This window comes from Leptosomus discolor, chromosome 2 (assembly GCF_034619465.1).
Source record: "Leptosomus discolor isolate bLepDis1 chromosome 2, bLepDis1.hap2, whole genome shotgun sequence".
NCBI lineage: Eukaryota > Metazoa > Chordata > Aves > Leptosomiformes > Leptosomidae > Leptosomus > Leptosomus discolor.
The window spans coordinates 89829394-89847876 of NC_141392.1; positions in this window are offsets into that span (position 1 = coordinate 89829394).

Below are 18483 nucleotides of genomic sequence, written 5' to 3' on the forward strand. Positions count from 1 at the left end.
AACCCATGAGTAATGGTGTATTTTCTGCTCCCTCTCACATGGTTCTGACTTTCAGTGCCAGCTATCCATTTGACCATGGCTGAACAAACTCTGTGAGATTTTTTGGTAGACAATTATTGGTTTTTACTTTCTTAATGCTTAGAGGCTTGCAGTAAATAACGGGTAGGGTAGGGCCAGTAAGACTCTAATGGATAGTGCATAAAGATTAGCAGTCAGATGTGCCTGCTGGTTTGAAAAAGATATGTTTAGTGCAGCCTACAGAGCCCTGACCCCAACTTCATGGCATGTTGCCCAGAGAGTGAAATCTAGTCCAACAATAAATCACTAGAATTTATTCTATTTGACTGTGTTAAAGAAACAGTCTGTAAAAGCTAGGACCACCAACTATGTTGTTTCTGCTGCATATCTGCTGTAGCCAAATCACTGCTGCTTCTTGCAAGCCAAATGTTACTGAGATGGCTGAGAATATTATTTAGCAAGTACAGGACTGTGCTGCTCATCACCCAACAATATGTACTTATTTTTCAGTATGCTTCTGTCTAGTCTCCCTGGTGAAAATTTTGCCATATCAAAGCCATATTTTGTTGCTTTTCACATCTTACAACCCTCCAACTCTTGCTTTAAAAATTCCATCCATCGTTTCCAGTTATTGAAAAAAACTCACAACCAAACCTTGAGAAAAAGCATAATTTCAGCTCGCCCTAAACAAAAGGATAAGGATTTAAAGAACAGTTAATTGTATTGCAAAATTTTTCTTGTTTTGGAGCCTAATGCTGCTGGATCAGACTTTTTCCTGCTTTTAGGGATCTTAAGAAATATCTTGCTTTTACAACTTGTAAGATTTCAAACTCTTTTTTGGTTTATTTTCTTAGTGCAGAAAGGAGGACAAGATGTCAGTCTTCAAAGAATTCAAGTGAATTTCTTAGGAGTGTTAAGCACATAGTCGAATTTTTTGTATAGGATGGGAACAGGAATACTTTATTCTTTGCCTAGAAAATCCTGTGCTGCTTAAAACTACTGTCAGTAATAGTTTCAGTTTAGAAAAGCAGTAACCCATCACATTTCTCCAGGTCACTTCTCTATACATTTGAAAGATATTAGAAGTAGTCACCTTTGGAGGGATAAGAGCCACATTATTACCCAAGTCAAAGAATAACCAAACCTCTCTTCTTATTTGACCATCTGAGCACCCTTTTGGATGAGAAGACTGTCTGAAAGGTCATCATAGCCTTACAGATCCAGGGAAACACTGGGATGCATTATGGGAGAGGTATTTTGCCTGATGAGCTGGGCTCGTGGTAAACAGCAAGTATGCAAATGATCTGGAAGTGGTGTTACACAGTATCACTGGTTAACACCAACCCAAAGCTAAATGTATTGTTTATAATACAATATTGGATTTTGCCTTTTTTTTTTTTTCTAATGGACAAAGCATATAGTAACTATTTCCTGTGGTAAATTTCTATTTTAAAAGACACTCAGAGCACTCAGAGAAACACAGACAGCACTAATGACTTCATCCTTCATGACTTGCCAGCAGACCAGGATGGAGGTCCACTAGTGAGAATACCTATACATACACATATACAAGTGTGTACCCAGCCGGCGGTCTGATCCTGGTTGCTACACTCACCCCCCAAACGTATAAATGCACATCAAATAGAGACTCCTTACCTAGGAGAAGAGTTAGAAAGGAATTTAATAAGAAGATAGGAGAGACTGTTCTGACCAGGTGCAGGGCATGGCCAGAGAAACGAATCGACTAGCAGCTGTTTACATGTGAGCAGCCCTTTCTCATTCCCTTGCTCCTCCATCTTCCTGCAGTTGTTCCTCCCCAAATCATTTAGATCCACCCCTTTCCCCACTTTTAGGTCCTCTCTGGTGAGGTGGCCTGATGGCTCCTGTGATGGGCCTGGCAGGGTATTACTTGAGCTTCCTGCCCCACTCACCTCCATCTCTCTGTACTCCTTTCTCGGGATGTAAACAAGGTTTTTATCACATAACTAAACATTGTCCATTAACAGTGTGCTAGAAGTCCCAAAATGATGAAATTTCAAGAAAAACATGCATAATATTACAGTGCATAAGTAATGGCTCTTTGTGAAACATTCATCAGGTAGCCAACATCTCATTGAGATGAGAGGTGACTCCAGAATGGAGATGCTGGCCACGTTCTCAATTCGCATCAGCAGATGTGAGGGGGGTGATGGGAATAAAAGGTGGCTTGGCACACTCTTTGCCACTAAGTCTCTCAGGTTCTGAGAACTGTTCTGGCTTTGGGCATGAGTCTGAGAAATTTGGGCTGTCCTGCACTCTGCCTTCACTGCAGCCACAGAATGGGGCATGGTTATAGAGTCTGAAATGATCACTGTAAGAAATTCCCTTTACTAGATGTCCTGGCTCCAATTCAGTATTGATGTTCTTCTGGATGGATAAAGGTTCTCCGGGAGTTGATGTGTTTTCCCTAAAACTGGTTCAGATTGTTGGGTTGGTAGGAATGTATCAGGTCAGTGCTTAAGGTTTTAAATTTTTACAGAAAGTTTTGCACAGCTTTAGCTGATCTTAGCAGAGTATTTTGAAAAAGCCAGCTATACTGGGTTGGATCTTGCAGCGATTTGCTACTTCCTGTGCAAGAGCTGAAGTTAATCAGGTAAGACTGTGAAATGAAGATGGTAACCAAAGAGGTGAAGGATCAACTGTTTTGGAACGCTTGAGCTTCAAGCTCATCTTGTTAGTTTTTAGTATCAATGGAGAGTGAAGGACTGCTGCCCTTCTGTCTGTCTAGGTCTTGGTGTATCACACCTCTGATACATGTGTCTCTTTTGCAAAATAAAACCAGAATATATCAACTTTTTTGACATTGTGGGCCATTTGTGCTACTGGAGGGCACCAGTGTCATTTTTATTCCTGGAACAAATACACTTTCATTCACTTAACAGGGAGCTTTTATGGGATTTTCTTTCATGTTCTTTCCACTTGTTTTTCTCAATGAGCTGTGCACATAAATCCTTCAAAGGGTTTTGGCTGTAGGCTACTGTTGCCTCTTCTTGGAATGCCATTGCTAAAACACGTCGTGCAGACCCCCAGAACTCACTACTGTGGTAGAACAGGTACCTCTATCGTTTTCTTGTGCCCACTGTGTGCAAAGATGTTTATTTAGGCTTTAAAAAGGCATTTGCACAACTCTGCAACCAAGATCTGAATGTATATGTCTCAATAGCTTTTATTTGCACAAAGCACGTGTGTATGCAGAGCAGGTTTTGCATAAAAATAAGTCAACAGACAATATTTGCAAATGTCTCTCATACTAACAAAATTTGTCACTAGAAATCGACACCCACTTTCTAACAAGATCCATTTCTTTATCAGAGTTGTTAGTAAAATGTCACAAAAATTTATGTGAAATTGCCCAGCTGACTTGACAACTCATTTGAACTAGTTACTGGGGAGATTTTAGCTACCACCAAGTATAATGCAACATTAACACATTTAGGGTTCTAATCCTTGTGATTGTTTACTTAGTGAAAAAGTTTCTACCACCTGGAATGATTGCTTTTTCAGTACTTTAAATCAAACATATCTGGAGGCCTCAAGATGAGAAAAATAAATATTTGCAAAAAAAAAAGCTGACTGTTTGAAGGGTTCTCCTTAGCCTGGTTCCTCTCTGACACTTTCATTTTCCTGCCTGTACAGTCTTCAGAAACTTAAAAGGCATACGCAGAGATCCCGGACACCCAAAAACAATATTAGAGAGGCTAATAGGCAGGGCTTGTGAGTTGTAGGAGGAGAATTTAAGCAAGAATAGGATAGCCTTTCAAGGGTGTTTTAACATTTATATGTGCTTGACTGCTTTGAGCTCGTCCAGCCTGATAGAAAGAACCAAAATTAAAGTAAACCAGACGGGCAAAAATTTGCAGTTTGCTACATTTAATGAAAAGGTTTAATAAACACTTTCTATTTATTCCATGTTTGGAGAAAAAGTCTGTTTTTTCATAAAATGCCTTGAATTATATTTTCAGTGAAATTGAGAAATGTAATACTCAACAATCTTTGTCTGATCATGTTTAGTTTTTTGTGAGTAAGAATGTTTACGTACAGTAAAAAAAGGCAGAGATACTTGCAACCTTTCATAGTTATAGTTAATTTGACAGCATTTCATTGGAACATAGATGTAGAAGGGATCTCTTTGGGTCATTGGGTCCAGACCCCTGCTATTGCAGCCAGTGTCAATATATATGGATAATCCCCTCCATAAAAATTGATCAAAGTCTACAAGTAGTTAGGAGTAGTCAGACTGAAAACCTATTTTTTCAAAATTTCAATTCTGTAATGATTACAGACCTTTATCTAATCTCCAGGTTAAATTTGTCTTTACCTTTTCTTACTAGAGTCATACACCAATATATACTGTGAAAGGATTAAATTAACAGAGGGATATTGTAACAATTTGTGAATCCAGTAAAATTCTCCAGAGCAGGGGATACTGCGCCAACAAAAATATTTGCATGGTACTAAAAATTAATGTGTGTGGAAGAGCATAAATCGAGTAATTCAATGTGAGCTTTTAAAACTTCCACATGACTTTTGTATCTCACTTGAAGAATGTAAAAGATGTGTTGGTAGAAATCTCTGAAAGTGCAACAGTCACTTTGCTTATATGCTGTAGCTTATATTTAAAAAGCCAGTGTGACAGAAATCACTATATTTGTTTGTATTTTCATTCATGAAAAGACAGTGTAAAACTATTACTTTTAAAGAGACTTTTAAATTAACTGTAAATAGTTTTGAAGGGCTGGAAGTGTATAAACACGCATGTATTTGAGTCTTTTAACCTCATGATATGGGAATGGCCAAGTCCTGCACAGACTCTGACACTTTTATAAGACATGCAGGCACAGGAGGACAGGGAATTTCTCATCTATGAGGGTAGGTACTTCTGCAGCATTGAAGGGAAGATATCTAAATTGATTTCTGAAAGAGATGCGATAGTCCCCAAATAAAGGCTAGGCTTTCTTTAAGGGGTACCTCAACCTTTTTTCACTACTTCAGGGAAAATGAGTCATGGGCTTTGGTGGTTTTTTATCCATCGCCTTTCTGCTCTCATGTTGCCCAGGGGCAATCGGTACATTACCCGTTGTACTGATGTTTCTACCAAGGTGACAAAAATATGTTGTTTGAGGAGTGTTGCAGATCCCTATCCTAGAGCCTCCTTGAAGCTGACTGACTGGAATAAAGGAAGATGTAGGACAGCTTTGAACTGATTTCTGTCACACTTGGAAAGCAGGCTATGGACTGATGATATGCTTCACATTTGGATGCAGCAATAAATGAGATGCATATTCTAAAAGTATATATGGAGACAGTGTTCAAGTAACTGCACAGTCTGGCCCCTGGGACTATGTAATCCATTTTAAACATTTTCCTATTTTGTAACAGCTCATGTATATTTTTATGTTCATTTGGGTACCCAGAGAGTGCCTCACTTTCTGCAAGTAGCCATATTTGTAGAATAACAGAGAGCAGAGGATCCCAGCCACAGATTGCACTTGTGCTGCAGTGTAGGAAAATTCCCGAGAAAGGAGAGTTTTAGGGAGCTACTGTGAGTATCATTCACATTAAGGTAACTTGTCTTGTTCTACTCTGCAAAGTACTTGCAGAAGTACTCTCTTGGGATTCCTTGTTTGTTCATCCTTGTTATTTTGAAGCCGGAATTTATGAAGATCAAAGTTTAAAGCTATGGTTGTTCTTACCACCACAAAGCTATAGCAGATCTTAATCCCACAAAAGAGGTTGAGAAAACCAGGCTGGTTCCATTCCAACTCTTTTATTATGACTATCGCTAAAGTTTATGACACAATTCCAAATCTACACTTATTCAGTGTCACTGATCTCTAGCAAGTAGCTGAGATTTAACTATTTTTCTCCAAAGGCACTATGGTATATACACCTGAAAGCATATTTTGGAAGACCTTGACTGAGAAATTGAATCCTTCTGTACTTGTGAAACAGATACAACTTCAAAGGCAAGTCAGGCAAATATGGGTGAAAAATTTCCACATTCAGGCCTATTGCAGTCATCAGCAGTGGTTCTACCACATCCATGCCTCCTCTTGCTCCTCTCTAAAACATTGATGCAAGTATAGACTCATTCATGTAGACGTGTACAAACAGATATAGTTCCTTTAAAAGAGTTCTACATGTAGAGAAATCACTATTCTTGTAAACCTTTGTACCTAACTTCTCTCTTGTTTACAAAACCTCTTTCATCCAAATGGGATGAAAAAATTGTCACATGATAGAGGCAGCTACTTAGAAACAACAGCAGAATACATACAAGTGAATTTTGCATGATATCCTATAGATAATACTATTTTGGTATAACGATTTTTTGCTTGGTATAATTATTCAGTCAGTATCTTGACAAAATCATGTAGGCCTACACACTACTCCCGAACAGAGGAATTGTGTTATAAAATCTATTGACAACGAAAAATTTGATTATTGTTACAAAATTTGCTTGACAAAAATATTTTTACTAAAATGGCCATAATTTTTTATTTTCTGTAACAGCATAAAACAGATAAAAGAGTGATATTCACAGCAGTGTTAGGGAGGTTTGGTAGTCAATGATACTGTATTAATAACATGGTAATAAGAAGTTCTACAGAGGAAAAATGGTAGCAAAGAGGAAGATATGAATACTCACATACAAAACACACTAGATTGAGTAATGATCTGAGGAGACTGTTGTCGGTGCCTAGATATGGAGGGGAAAGATCAGGCAGCAATCTGTCAACCTGCAGAAACTTTCACACAATTGTACTTCTGCTCTCAAATATGGTTTCAAAATAGTTCAAAGTATTTTAACAGAATAGTTCAAAATTAACACCTATGACCTATGCATATCCTTTGCCTAATGATTTCCTGGCACCTCCTGTTCCTCACCAGTTCAGCTCTAAAGGAACAGTGAGTACTGTTTTCTTGACCTACTTGTCCCTTGGTGTGCCTTTTTATTAAGATATATTAAGACAGTGAGAAAGCAGGTCACACAGGTATTGTAAGACAGATTCTTTCCTCCACACTATGTGTGAAGATTTATTTAGAGGACAGTATTCAGATTTATGTAGAATAACCACTTCTGTAAAGAAAAAAAAAAAGTCAAGTATCCAACTCTGGGTCCTTGATCCTCAAGTATTCTTGGACAAGGTTGGACTCGTTGAAATGACTCACCAATATTGACTTAGTTCAATATTGTCAGCACAGAAGTGGGCTGGATTTGAATTGACAAAGTTGCATCTTTCCTCAGAACTGGCAGTGATCTCTTTTCCCCCTTCACTTGTTTCTGACTGTAGAGGAGTAGGAATCTGTAATCAAAGCCAGGTCTGTTGACACTTCTTCCAGGAGTTCCCCTTTTCCTCTGAGCAAGAGTTTTCTCAACTGAGTTGTGACTAAATTTGCAAACCCAGGGAAATTGGTCCAGGGCTTTGAAGAATAGTATAATTTCCAATAAGCAGGTAGGGGAACGCTGCAAGCTTTGTGTGTGGAACACGTAAAATTCTCTGTCAGCACTAAAGCAGGCATAGGCATTTGAAAGTGAATAGGCTGATTTAAACAGTTGTGTGTCTATGGATGACCTCAAATGATTAAATACAAAGACAAGTGCAATTTGAAGCAAATATAATTCCAGGTACTTGAGACACTACATCCAGATGTCTTGCAATATCTAGATGCTCCTATGAGCTACTGTGAGACTGAAGAGGTCTGTAATAAAGAGATTGACTCTTCATATTTAGGCTAACACTAGCATTCAGAGAAGAGTAGTTTTCAAAGAAAATTATCTGAGAGTGTCATAGTGGTTAAGACAAAATTAAAAAAAATTAAAAAAAAAACAGTAGGAGATGAAATACACACCTTTTTTCATTTGGAAAGGTGTTAAAATGCTATATAAGATCCTTTTTGTACTTTGGTTACACTTGCAGACAGTGGAAGTATTTACACCCAATGAAAGTCACAGTGTGTGTGGGGAATTTCTTTCCTATTTTTAAGAGTAACTGCCTAGGATACTTGAACATGATTTTGTGTCTTTCCCAGTTGTCCCCTGGTGAATAAAAGGAGAGTGTTCAGCTGTAAGTCGTGGCCCCATGCTGCTGAGTCTGCAATAAAAAACTCTTTGTATCAGGGGAAAAGAAGAACTACATTCTGTTGGAGTTATCACAAGTTCTGAATGGCCTTGATAAACAACACAGACAGAAATACTTCCCTTTTGACATAGAAGCATTGTCCTTGCTGTAAGGTCTTTGTACACAGTATCGCCAAGCCCTGATTTTGATTGCATGTTTCCAGATGCTAACTCAGTAGAGATATTAATGAAGGATAATGTTTTAAGAACTTCTGTATACATGTAATTTGCTTCTCTCTCAGGCAGTCAGTCTGTAAATATTTTTAATTTTTTAGAACCCACATTTAATCCTCTCAAAAACTAGAAAGAGATAATATTTAGTTTAAGAAAAAGCAAGTTATATATATTGTGGAATATTTACTTTTCTGGAAAAGGCTCTTGACCTTCATCTTGTGTTGTCTTAGTTCTACTTTCAATGTGATCTTTTAGGTTTCAGCAACTATTACATGTTTACGATTACTGAGGCCTCAATCACTCTCTTGTATACAAGCACACCTCATACCTGCAGCGTGAGAACTTCTGAAGTTCTCACTAAAGACATTGCTCTCTGAGAAGACAAGATAGCCAAGTAGGAAAAAAAAATTATTATTTTTTCGGTGTGTACTGGGGAACTAGAAGACAGACTGATGAAGTGAATTTCTCAAGATCAAATGAGAAGACTGTGGGAGAATATGGATTTTGTGGGTCCCAGACTACCAGCTTAACCACAGATCTGCCTTTTCTCTGAATACAAACACCGCACAGACATGTCCAACCTGCAAGTCCTGAACCTTTGCGTCCAGGTGCAAGTCCCATGCTGAGTTTATACCACACCACTGGTAGTTGGACTGTGCTGGTGCAGGTTTTATGAATACTCTGAAACATTAACTGTGGGATGAAGTGTGCTTATACGATCAACTAGGCTGCTAGGCTGGCATTGCTTGCACTCCTCCAGGGTAGCTATCCCCTCAGCCCAGTGCTGTCTTGCACTGGAGAGGTAAGACTCTTTGCAGAACCATTCTCATTCCCTGCCTACAGACCATTCCAATCCTTACTTACCCAAATCCAGTCTGTGTGGAGTTGGTATGTAGGTCACAGGTCTAGAAGTATATACACACCTGCACTAGGCTGGAATAAACATCCAGTGTAATCTATTAAAGAAAAACCAACTTCTGCATCATTGCATATATTCCCTGGCGGTAGTTCTTTAAACATTCCAGAGAACTGCTGTATGTCCACCTCAGTTTCTTATTTCTTTGCAGGTCCATATCCTGGACATTTCTCAACAGTTTGCTTTCACCATGCAAGGCACTTCTCTCCTTGTTTATTATTCTGTCGTACCTTCGTTACACCTTCCTTGTTTATTGTTCTGTTGTACATTCACTACACCTTAAAGGAAGACTCTTTCCCTCTCCCTCCTCAATATAGCTTTTATACTAGTATCTTTTTATTGATGACATGACTGCATAAGTACTGTACCATGCTAGTGAACATGACAGAGACGTTTAGCCATGAAGTCCTACAGTCTGCAGCTATCAGCGCTCTTTCCATCCAACAGCTACAACTTCCATTACTACTACCCACCTGTGAGGAAGTAGCAGAGACAGCTGGAGAGGACAGCCCTGCCTGCGGTGATGAGGATATGTAAGGCTGCAGACTACCCTGATAGCACATCTTGGCCTCTGCACCCACCAGTCTGCCCAAAGTGAAAGTAAACAATTGCACATGGGTGTATGTTGATCAGTCATGACGGGAAATAGATGAAGATTCTTGTTTTTCACTCTGCTTTCTTCTCAACTAGTTTTTGCTCTTCTGGTTGCACTGCTGAGGTGCTTCAACTAAGCTTTTGACGATGAGAGAGTGAGAGGTTGCATGAAATAACTGTTCTGCTCTGAGCTCTCTGTACCTGAATGGAATATTATGGGGGGAACTTATACCACAAGAGAGGAGTGTTATAAGATACCATCTGTAGAGTTCAGGCTGAGCCCTGGCTTAAAATTGTCTCTTAGCACAACAGAAGTCCAAAAATAGATTAAGTATATTTGTTCATAATTCAGCTGAAATTAGCATGCCAAAATCAACTTTGTTAAAAAAGAATAGCAAAACCTCTATTTCATTTGCTGCTAGTACTGTTATCCTATCTCTGTGTAACTGATTTCTGGTTTACAAAAACAAAACTAAACAAAAAACCACGTAAGACCCAGTATCAACACAGTTGTCCCAATGCAACACATTCAAAGCAAGGAATCAAGAAGTAGTGTCAAAACCAGACTGTTGTAAACACCTTTCTTACATGTGAGTTTAGTAATAATTTAGGTTACAATGAATATAGATTTATCTTGTTTCATTTACTTGAAACCATTTTCTGGTGAATCCTTTCCTCGTTTTTTTGTTTTTTTGTTTTTTTGGTTTTTTGTTTTTTTTTTTATTATTTTATTCAGTTTGGGTAATTAAGCTTTCTGGAGAGGAGAAGACACAAAGCCTTCCGTGTGAAAAATATTCTGGTCCTATTGAAGTAAGTGGTAAATCCCACTGATTCTGCAGAACTGAGGTTCCGGCTGCAACTTTCTTCCAATCTCACTGAAGGGAATATGTATGAAGAAGGGCAAAGGGTAGCTGAAGAGAAAGATTGATTTTTGTGCTGTGTGGTCTATTGGCTTCATAGTTTTTCAGATGGTATTTTAAGAAAAAAGGTCATCTTCTGTGCTTTCAAGGTGCTTTGATTTTTTATTTGTTTCTTATACAGGCGAAGCCTACAACATTTCTGAAAGCCATCTGAAAACACTGAAGAAAAGAATGACTAAGCAAGAGAGCATGGCTTATAGATACACTTCAGGGACATGTTTTAGCACATACCTAAATCTAAGGCAATTCATACCTTTAGCATCGCTCTAGTGCTTGAGCGTCTTGCTGCTTCTGGACCACAGTACTCTGTCTCTTGTGATCATCCCAAAGAAGCTGAACCTTACACTCCGTTTTGAGCTCATAAAATCAGTGCTCATGAAATACTAGAAAAGAGCACAGTTGAACACTGAGATCAAAAAATACTATTAAAGGGTTTGAAGATATTTGAAAGTCATGTCAGGCTTTACAAAATACGTAAAACATACCAAAACAAACAGTAACCCTACCACCAAACCTGTACTGTTTGTTTTAAGCAAAGTGTCTATTTTTGACATAGACTATAATATTGAGCATCCTCACAGCTAAGGCTTCTTTCTAAGTTATTTTCTGCTATTACGATGTGAAAGTATGGATGTTAAATTATGTGTTTGTTTTCAGACGTGAGGATTTTTCCCCTTCAGAATTAGGGGGGGAGGAAAGGCTGCTTTTGCCCCTCCATGAAGCCACTGTGTGTTCTGCAGTCTCTGTGCTGCAGCGGGGAAGAGCAATGCCACCCCACATTCACATGCGTTATCACCATGACCTCACCTGACCCTGTTTTTAGGAGAGTAAAAAGCTGTGCTACTTTTTCACTGTGTGGAGAGAGGAATTTGGCCAGCCATGATTGTACAACAGATGCAAATAACTCTCATGTTTTCCCGCGACAAACTTGTTCACTGCATTTTTGGACTGGATTCCACTCAGACAGGCTATGTTGGCTTTTTAAAAAGCTGTCAGACACAAAGTAATGCACGATATAATTTTTTTGCTGATTGTCTGCACCGCTTTCCTATAATGGTATTTCTGTTAGCAGTTCTGGTTGTAGAGGTTTTGAGGCAGCTATCTCGTAATCTAATTCATGTCAATTAGTCGTCAGTCCAGACAAAAGCGCTCTTATTCAGTTTGTGTAGCTAGCTCTCAATAAATCTTTCTTGTGCTCCATCAGCACATATGGTAGCATTTTTTTTTGTCTCAGTCCTCATTTTGTAGCTTTTATCAACAGCTCCTCTCAAGAGACCAAAACCTCTTTCTCACTCTGTCTTTATTTTTTATGTTGTTACCCATGAGAGTAATGTAATAAAGAGTAAGTGAGTGAAGCTGAGTAATTACATATATTTCTCTGGTTTAAATTAAGTTTAACTAAGCTGTTTTGTCAGTATGAGCATATACCACTAAACACTCTATTAAGGAAAATGGATGAAAGAGAAGACGACATGTTTCTCCAGGGGATATAAGAAGTATGAGTGAAGAAGTATATAGGGGCCCCAAAAAAAAGAAACTCAAAGAAAAAAAACTTAGTTTCTTAGAGTTGAATTTACCTTGTTTGCTGGTGGTTTGTGGCTTGCCTAGGGACTATCTCGTGAGTGAGCCTTGAGGCTTGCTCCTTGAGAAGTCACTGAATGCCCAGATTTGCTATCCTAGTCGATGGCCTTTGATCACTACTGTGACTAACACAGAGGCAGGACAACGTAAGTGAAAAGAGTCTTAAAATGAAGCATCCTACTGACAAGTGTCCACTAGCGAAGTGTAGCAAACAAGTCAATGCTCTGGGGGAGTTAAGGCAAGAGAACTTTAAAAAGTTTGTAAGAACTAGGGAAGGTAGAATCACAAAACTCCAAAAGATAGTCTCTCAACCTCAGTGTTAGTGGGGGGATGTGGCGTCTGCTCCCAGATGGTAACCTTGAGCCTGGATGGTTTTAGTGAATTTCTGGCCTCTAGTTGAAGGAATGTGTCCCAGGTAGTGAAAACCAGTGAGAGGCCAACATGAGGGATGCTTTTTCCTGAACTCCAGAAGCAAGTGGAAAATCTGCAGGAAAAAAATTCTTGCAGGGAAAAGCCCTTGGAAAATAATGAGTTTCACTGACATGTAGGCCTCCAGAAATGAGGAAGAAAACTGGTACCAGATGACAGAGGCAGAAGCTACAGTGCCAGCATGGGAGCAGGCAGTTGTCCTTCCCAGCTGGCAGCCCATTACGGCCACAAATCAGGCTGTCCTCACTGCACGCAGTAGAGATCTGGGTCTGATGACAGAGCCTGCAGGATTAGATTCTTCAAAGGCTGAGAGGTTCATGACTAGTGCATGTCAGAGAGGAGCCAAGGGTGTTGGAAAAGGTTGGCAGCTCCTCCTGAGAAGAATGATTCATCTGCCAACCAGACTCAGCGGTCCACACAAAGTGTGGTCATCCAAGAGCCCCGCATGAGACGTTGCACAATAGTTGCCAAGGACCAGCAACTCCTTTGGTTACACTTTGCACTGGTGATTCCTGTGAACTGTAACAGCTCTGAGTGAGGATCTGGGAACGATCTGAAAGAGACGAGGGCACTCAACCCTGCCTTCCCAGCTGAAGATAAAAAACAGGTACGGATGCATATACCCTGAAAGTGAAGAGTTGCCTAAATGATATTAAGAGGCTGTTGCTGTGATGTTATTGAGGTGTCTTCAGCTATGGAATGAGGTTTCAAATGGATGTTGAATGCAAATGAAGTTCACTTCACAAATACTGTCTGAGTGGCTAACTCTCATGAGAAAGCTTTAGATTCAGATTGACGTGTGATGACGTAGCAGGAAAAACAGAAGTGTCAGCAGGGTTAACACTATCTAAAAGGTTGTTTAGCAAAAGAAATAAACTGACATGTATGTGCTCTAAGGACAGGACAAGAACTAATAGTTACTTCTTTAGCTAAATTTTCAACAGCTGAATCATCTTTGTAGCCTGATAGTCTGAAGACAGCAACCCTTTCTTCTTTTGTTTAGAAGCTTCCTGTTGATCTACAGGAGAGTTTTCTACAAGAAATAATCACATCAAACTCAATCTAGACAACATGGTATAACAGCTGAGTCCACACTGAATTTAAGTAATGCTTTAATCCAGTCTATTTTCTTTCAGAATAACCTTGAAGAAGCTATTTATCTTCTCAGTCCTGCCTTGTGCAAAATCATGATAATATTTATCTACCTCATAATTAAGGTTGGGACTAATTAGTATTTATGCAGACTCCTCAATAAAATGTAACCTATGTACAGGTCTACTTGTATAATCACAGCTAGTCTTGTCATCTGTATAAATAAACCACTTGTGTATATGTTTATCAGTGAGAAATTTACACAAATGTTAATAACAACATCCTCTGTTATTCTGCCATCTGCATCCTTTAAAAATGAAATGGTAGTACAACATCTATATGCACATACACATATATATGTTCTTAACTTTAGATAAAGAGGTAAGAGCTTTCCAGTTAAATACTGAACTATGTGGCAATAGGGAAAATACACTGGTGGCAAAGTTTAAAACACTGAATATATAATATTCGTATGTCAATATATGCATATAGATTGAAAGGATATATGAATTGTAAAAATTATTTATTTTGGGACACCAGTGGAAAAGTCTTTTTCTGGCAAGCTCAGAAGAAAATGGCATTTGACTTTATATTAACAAGATGACTGAGGTGTTAAGATTCATAGAATTACCAAACTGAGACTTTACTTAATTCAGGAAATGCACAGGGTAGTTTCAAGGTATTCATGTAACTTCCACAAGTTATAAAAAAGAGAGGAGATTTTACAGGCAGGTTGTATAAACAGTGTTAAATGCTGCGTGTTGGTCTCTCTACCATGTAATCATGTGGGACAGTGGATTTATAGGAACTGTCTCTGTTGTACCCAGTGCACCTCCTCCCACATCTGAAGTTGGACCATTGTTCTACCGCACCCGTTTTAGTTATCCAGGAGATTTCAGATATTTAGCGCTAACTGCAGTATTGGCAGAATCTTCAGCAAAATTTATAACTCCTGTGTAGAAAAATTGCCCACGACATCTCTGGGGACTTTAGAAAAGGTTGTGATCTGGCAGCATCTGCCTGTCTTCAGGATGGTGCCTACTGGAGGAGGATAAGGAGAGAAAAAGAGAGGGCTTCATGCTTATAAGAAGAGAGGACTTAGGTAGAAGCCAGGTCTTCTCTGTCAATTCTTAGCCAAGGAGAATGTATTTATGGACCATAAACTTTAGTCTGTCTTGAACTCATCTGTTTGCTGTAACATTGGAGGAGAGGATCTGCTGTGCTGGCTCTAGATCTTGAACCAGAATTCTCAGTTCCTGAAGACTGAATTTCTTACATAGTTTTGGGTTTATGTAGCATGAACATTTTGGGCTCCAAACCTTATCATGTTTCACCGGTGTTCTTATAAACCAGCTAGGAAATACATTACATAATACGTGCTGCTATTGGATCAGAGAGGCAATGTATTAGTCTTTTTTGAAATGGATGTTTTATTGATTGAAAAAGGATTTAAGCTAAAAGTCAGTTTTCAGAGTCTAAATTGAAAGCCAAACCAAACCCAAGAGCCTTTAGGTATCTTGGCAGCTGGAACTGTAACTTTTTTCTTCTGTGTGTAGAAGTTCATAGTGAGAAAGTAGCTGTGTCTTTTCTTGCCCTTGTTTGAAATAATATTAACCTTGGCTCTGTCAATTAAGTTTCTTCACTTTAGGCTGACATTCACTAAAGTTAGCTATGCCGATTTTTGTTAATTTTCTCTCTGGCTCTCTTCAACTCATTCTGTTTTGGATGAAAACCCTTGGTCATTTCATTAAAACGTATAATCAGAAGTTGGTTGTGTTGTTGCTGACTGATCGTGTAATCTACTACTAAGCGCCAATGAGTCTGCTGGAACATACAGTTATGATGATAGCAGTGTAAATAAGATCAAAGCTGGGTTTTATGAAGTTTGTTTTATAAGAATACGGAAGACAGAGACCTTTGAAAGACATGTTATTGCTCTTCTGCAGCTTATTCCACTACAGATCCTCAAGATTGCTCTCTCAGGTAAAAAATAATAATAATAAAAAAAAACAATGCAGTGCTTACTTCTGTCAAACTTCTGGAACAAGAATAGCTGTGGAATCACTACTGTATAAAAGCATGTGTAAATTCAACTGATGAAAATCAGTATGACTTTATTGAATCTGTATTTCCAAGAGTAAAAGAATTGTGTAACATCCTCCTTTGAAAAACAACTACATTCTGGTCCATGCACATCTTTTCCCATCCCACAGTGCTTTATTGCCAAGCTCAGTAAGATGCATCAGTTAGCAAGTATCTTCCAATTTTGTACCTGAATGACATAGTCATTCCACTTTGCTGTATTCTGACTGTATTGTCTATATGGTGCTATTTGTAATCTGAAATTAATAAGGCTGGATTTCAGATATGTCCCTTAATGACAGCTGTCTCAAGCTCAAAAGCAGATGAAGATGATATTTGTATACAAATTCTTCTCCTACTCACCTTGTAGCTATGATATCAGTCTTCTATAGCAAAACAAGGGGGAAGAATGGAAAATAGCGGAGTATTTTTAAAAATATTTTAAAATTTCCCTACTATCCCTGGAAAAATCAGAATACCTCTATTAAAACTGTTTTTCCCCACTTTCAACTAGTGTTTAAACAAAAAAAAAGTCAAAATTTGTTTAATTTTCCCCTAATGAATCAGAATATTTACCTCAGAAGACAAAATGCTGAACTTAAGTATATGAATCGTACTAATTGTAGCTGTCATAAGACATTACTAGAAAACCTAAATTTAGAATTAACTAGATTAATACTTAAACTGTTTGATGTTGAAGGAGCAAGCTGTCCAGCCCCAAACCACATGTTTTTATTCTGGTACTTCTCATTGGCCATCTGTTCTTTGTTGTCTGTCCCAATTCCACCATCTGTCCCCAAAATTATACTCAGCATGATGACATCACCTGTGAAACCAGAAGAAGGGAATAGCTCTGCCAGTCAAAGCTGGCAAACAACTACCACTTCCTTCCCAGTTAGTTCTCTTTGTCCCCAGTGCTAGAAAAAAAAGAATGCAGATTAATGTCCCAGATTTTGGTTCAAATTCTGTCTCTCTCTAAGCTCATCTAGTGTCTTCACATGAGGATAGGACGAAAAAAGAAAGAAGAGTGAGAAAAGCAGCTGATGAAATTAGCATGAGGTAACATCGCTTTACAGAGGACACCTGCAACTTTCAGAGAAAAAAATTGCTCCTGATCAGCCAAGGGAGAAGCTTCTTCTAACTTTCTTTGTTAATTTTTTGGTGTTGAATACAGAAAAAAAGGCAGATGCTTTTATTAGATAAATTTTAGGTAGCTTATGTAAAATGAGGTGCTCCACACCTAACCTTCTCCATTCTTCCCTCATGTACAACTAGTTTATCTTCTTTCTTGTTTGGCTGATCCATTCAACATACACCTGGCACCTGCCTGCAGCCAAGTGACAACCCGATTATGTCAGGACTGCAGGCAGGTGATGGGGTCCTGGCCCCAGGTGAAGACAACTTCAAGGGATGTGAGATACCATTGGACACAACATGGCTGGAATTTCTGGATGTGACTGATAACAGTGCAGGAACCTGACAAAGGTTACAGATAGCACTGTGAAGGGGGGCTGGATTTCAGAGATGTTTAAGGGAGAGTTACTTAAGAAATAGTTGGATTTCACAAATAGTTTTAGGGGAATATGAGGGATCTTTTGGGAGCACACTCAGGCAAAGCCAGCACTGTTTGGGTAACCATACCAGAAACAACATATAGAGCCAGGAATACCTAGGTAATGGCACCAAACACACCAAATTTGGGTACGGATGCAGCAAAATGGGGACCAAGGCAGAAGAAGTAATTATGGTTGTTTAGTTGTGAGAGGATGGAGGTGGCAAAAGGAGGGAAAAGAGCAGAGAAAGATGAGGTCAAGAAACAGAAAAAGGTATGCAAAATATGTAAGTGGTGTAATTGGGTCTGCCTGGGGGCACCTCTTGCTCACCACAGCCTTGAGCAGGACAATAAATCAAACTTGTTTCTGACCACACCATATGAGTTAAATCTGCTTCCTTGGTCAGGAGGACTGGAGACATGAGTGGTGCCTTCCTTGCCAGCAGAGGAACACCTGGGATGGTTGGATCAGGCATCCCAGCATCACTGTGCCAGTGCATGTTCCAGGAGTGACAGCACTGGTGTCCTAGCAGGCTGCACAAATCCTTTTACCCTAAACTGTCAGGATCCCTCTTTTCATCAAGTTTTTCCTAAGGACTATTCTACTACCTTGTCAGTTTTCTTTCTCCTAATTTATTTTATTAATGCTTGCAATCACTAAACTGCAGAAAAACAATTGCTTAACTCTTGAGTAATAATGATGCTTTGATATTCTCTTGTTGATATTTAAAGTATTTGTGGGTGAAGAACATGAATATCAAAGTCAGGAATACCTGGAGCTTAACTTTAGTGTTCTGGTGAGGTCTTAAGACTGAAGACACCTCCCACTTGACTTCTGGAAAATAAAATTTTTACTGCTTTTCCTATCAGGGAGATGTGAAGATTCTAAAGAGGTGGTACTTGATTTCCAGCTTCAGTGAGAGAAACAGCACAGTGACTCAGAGTGTTATCCACAGAGGACTGT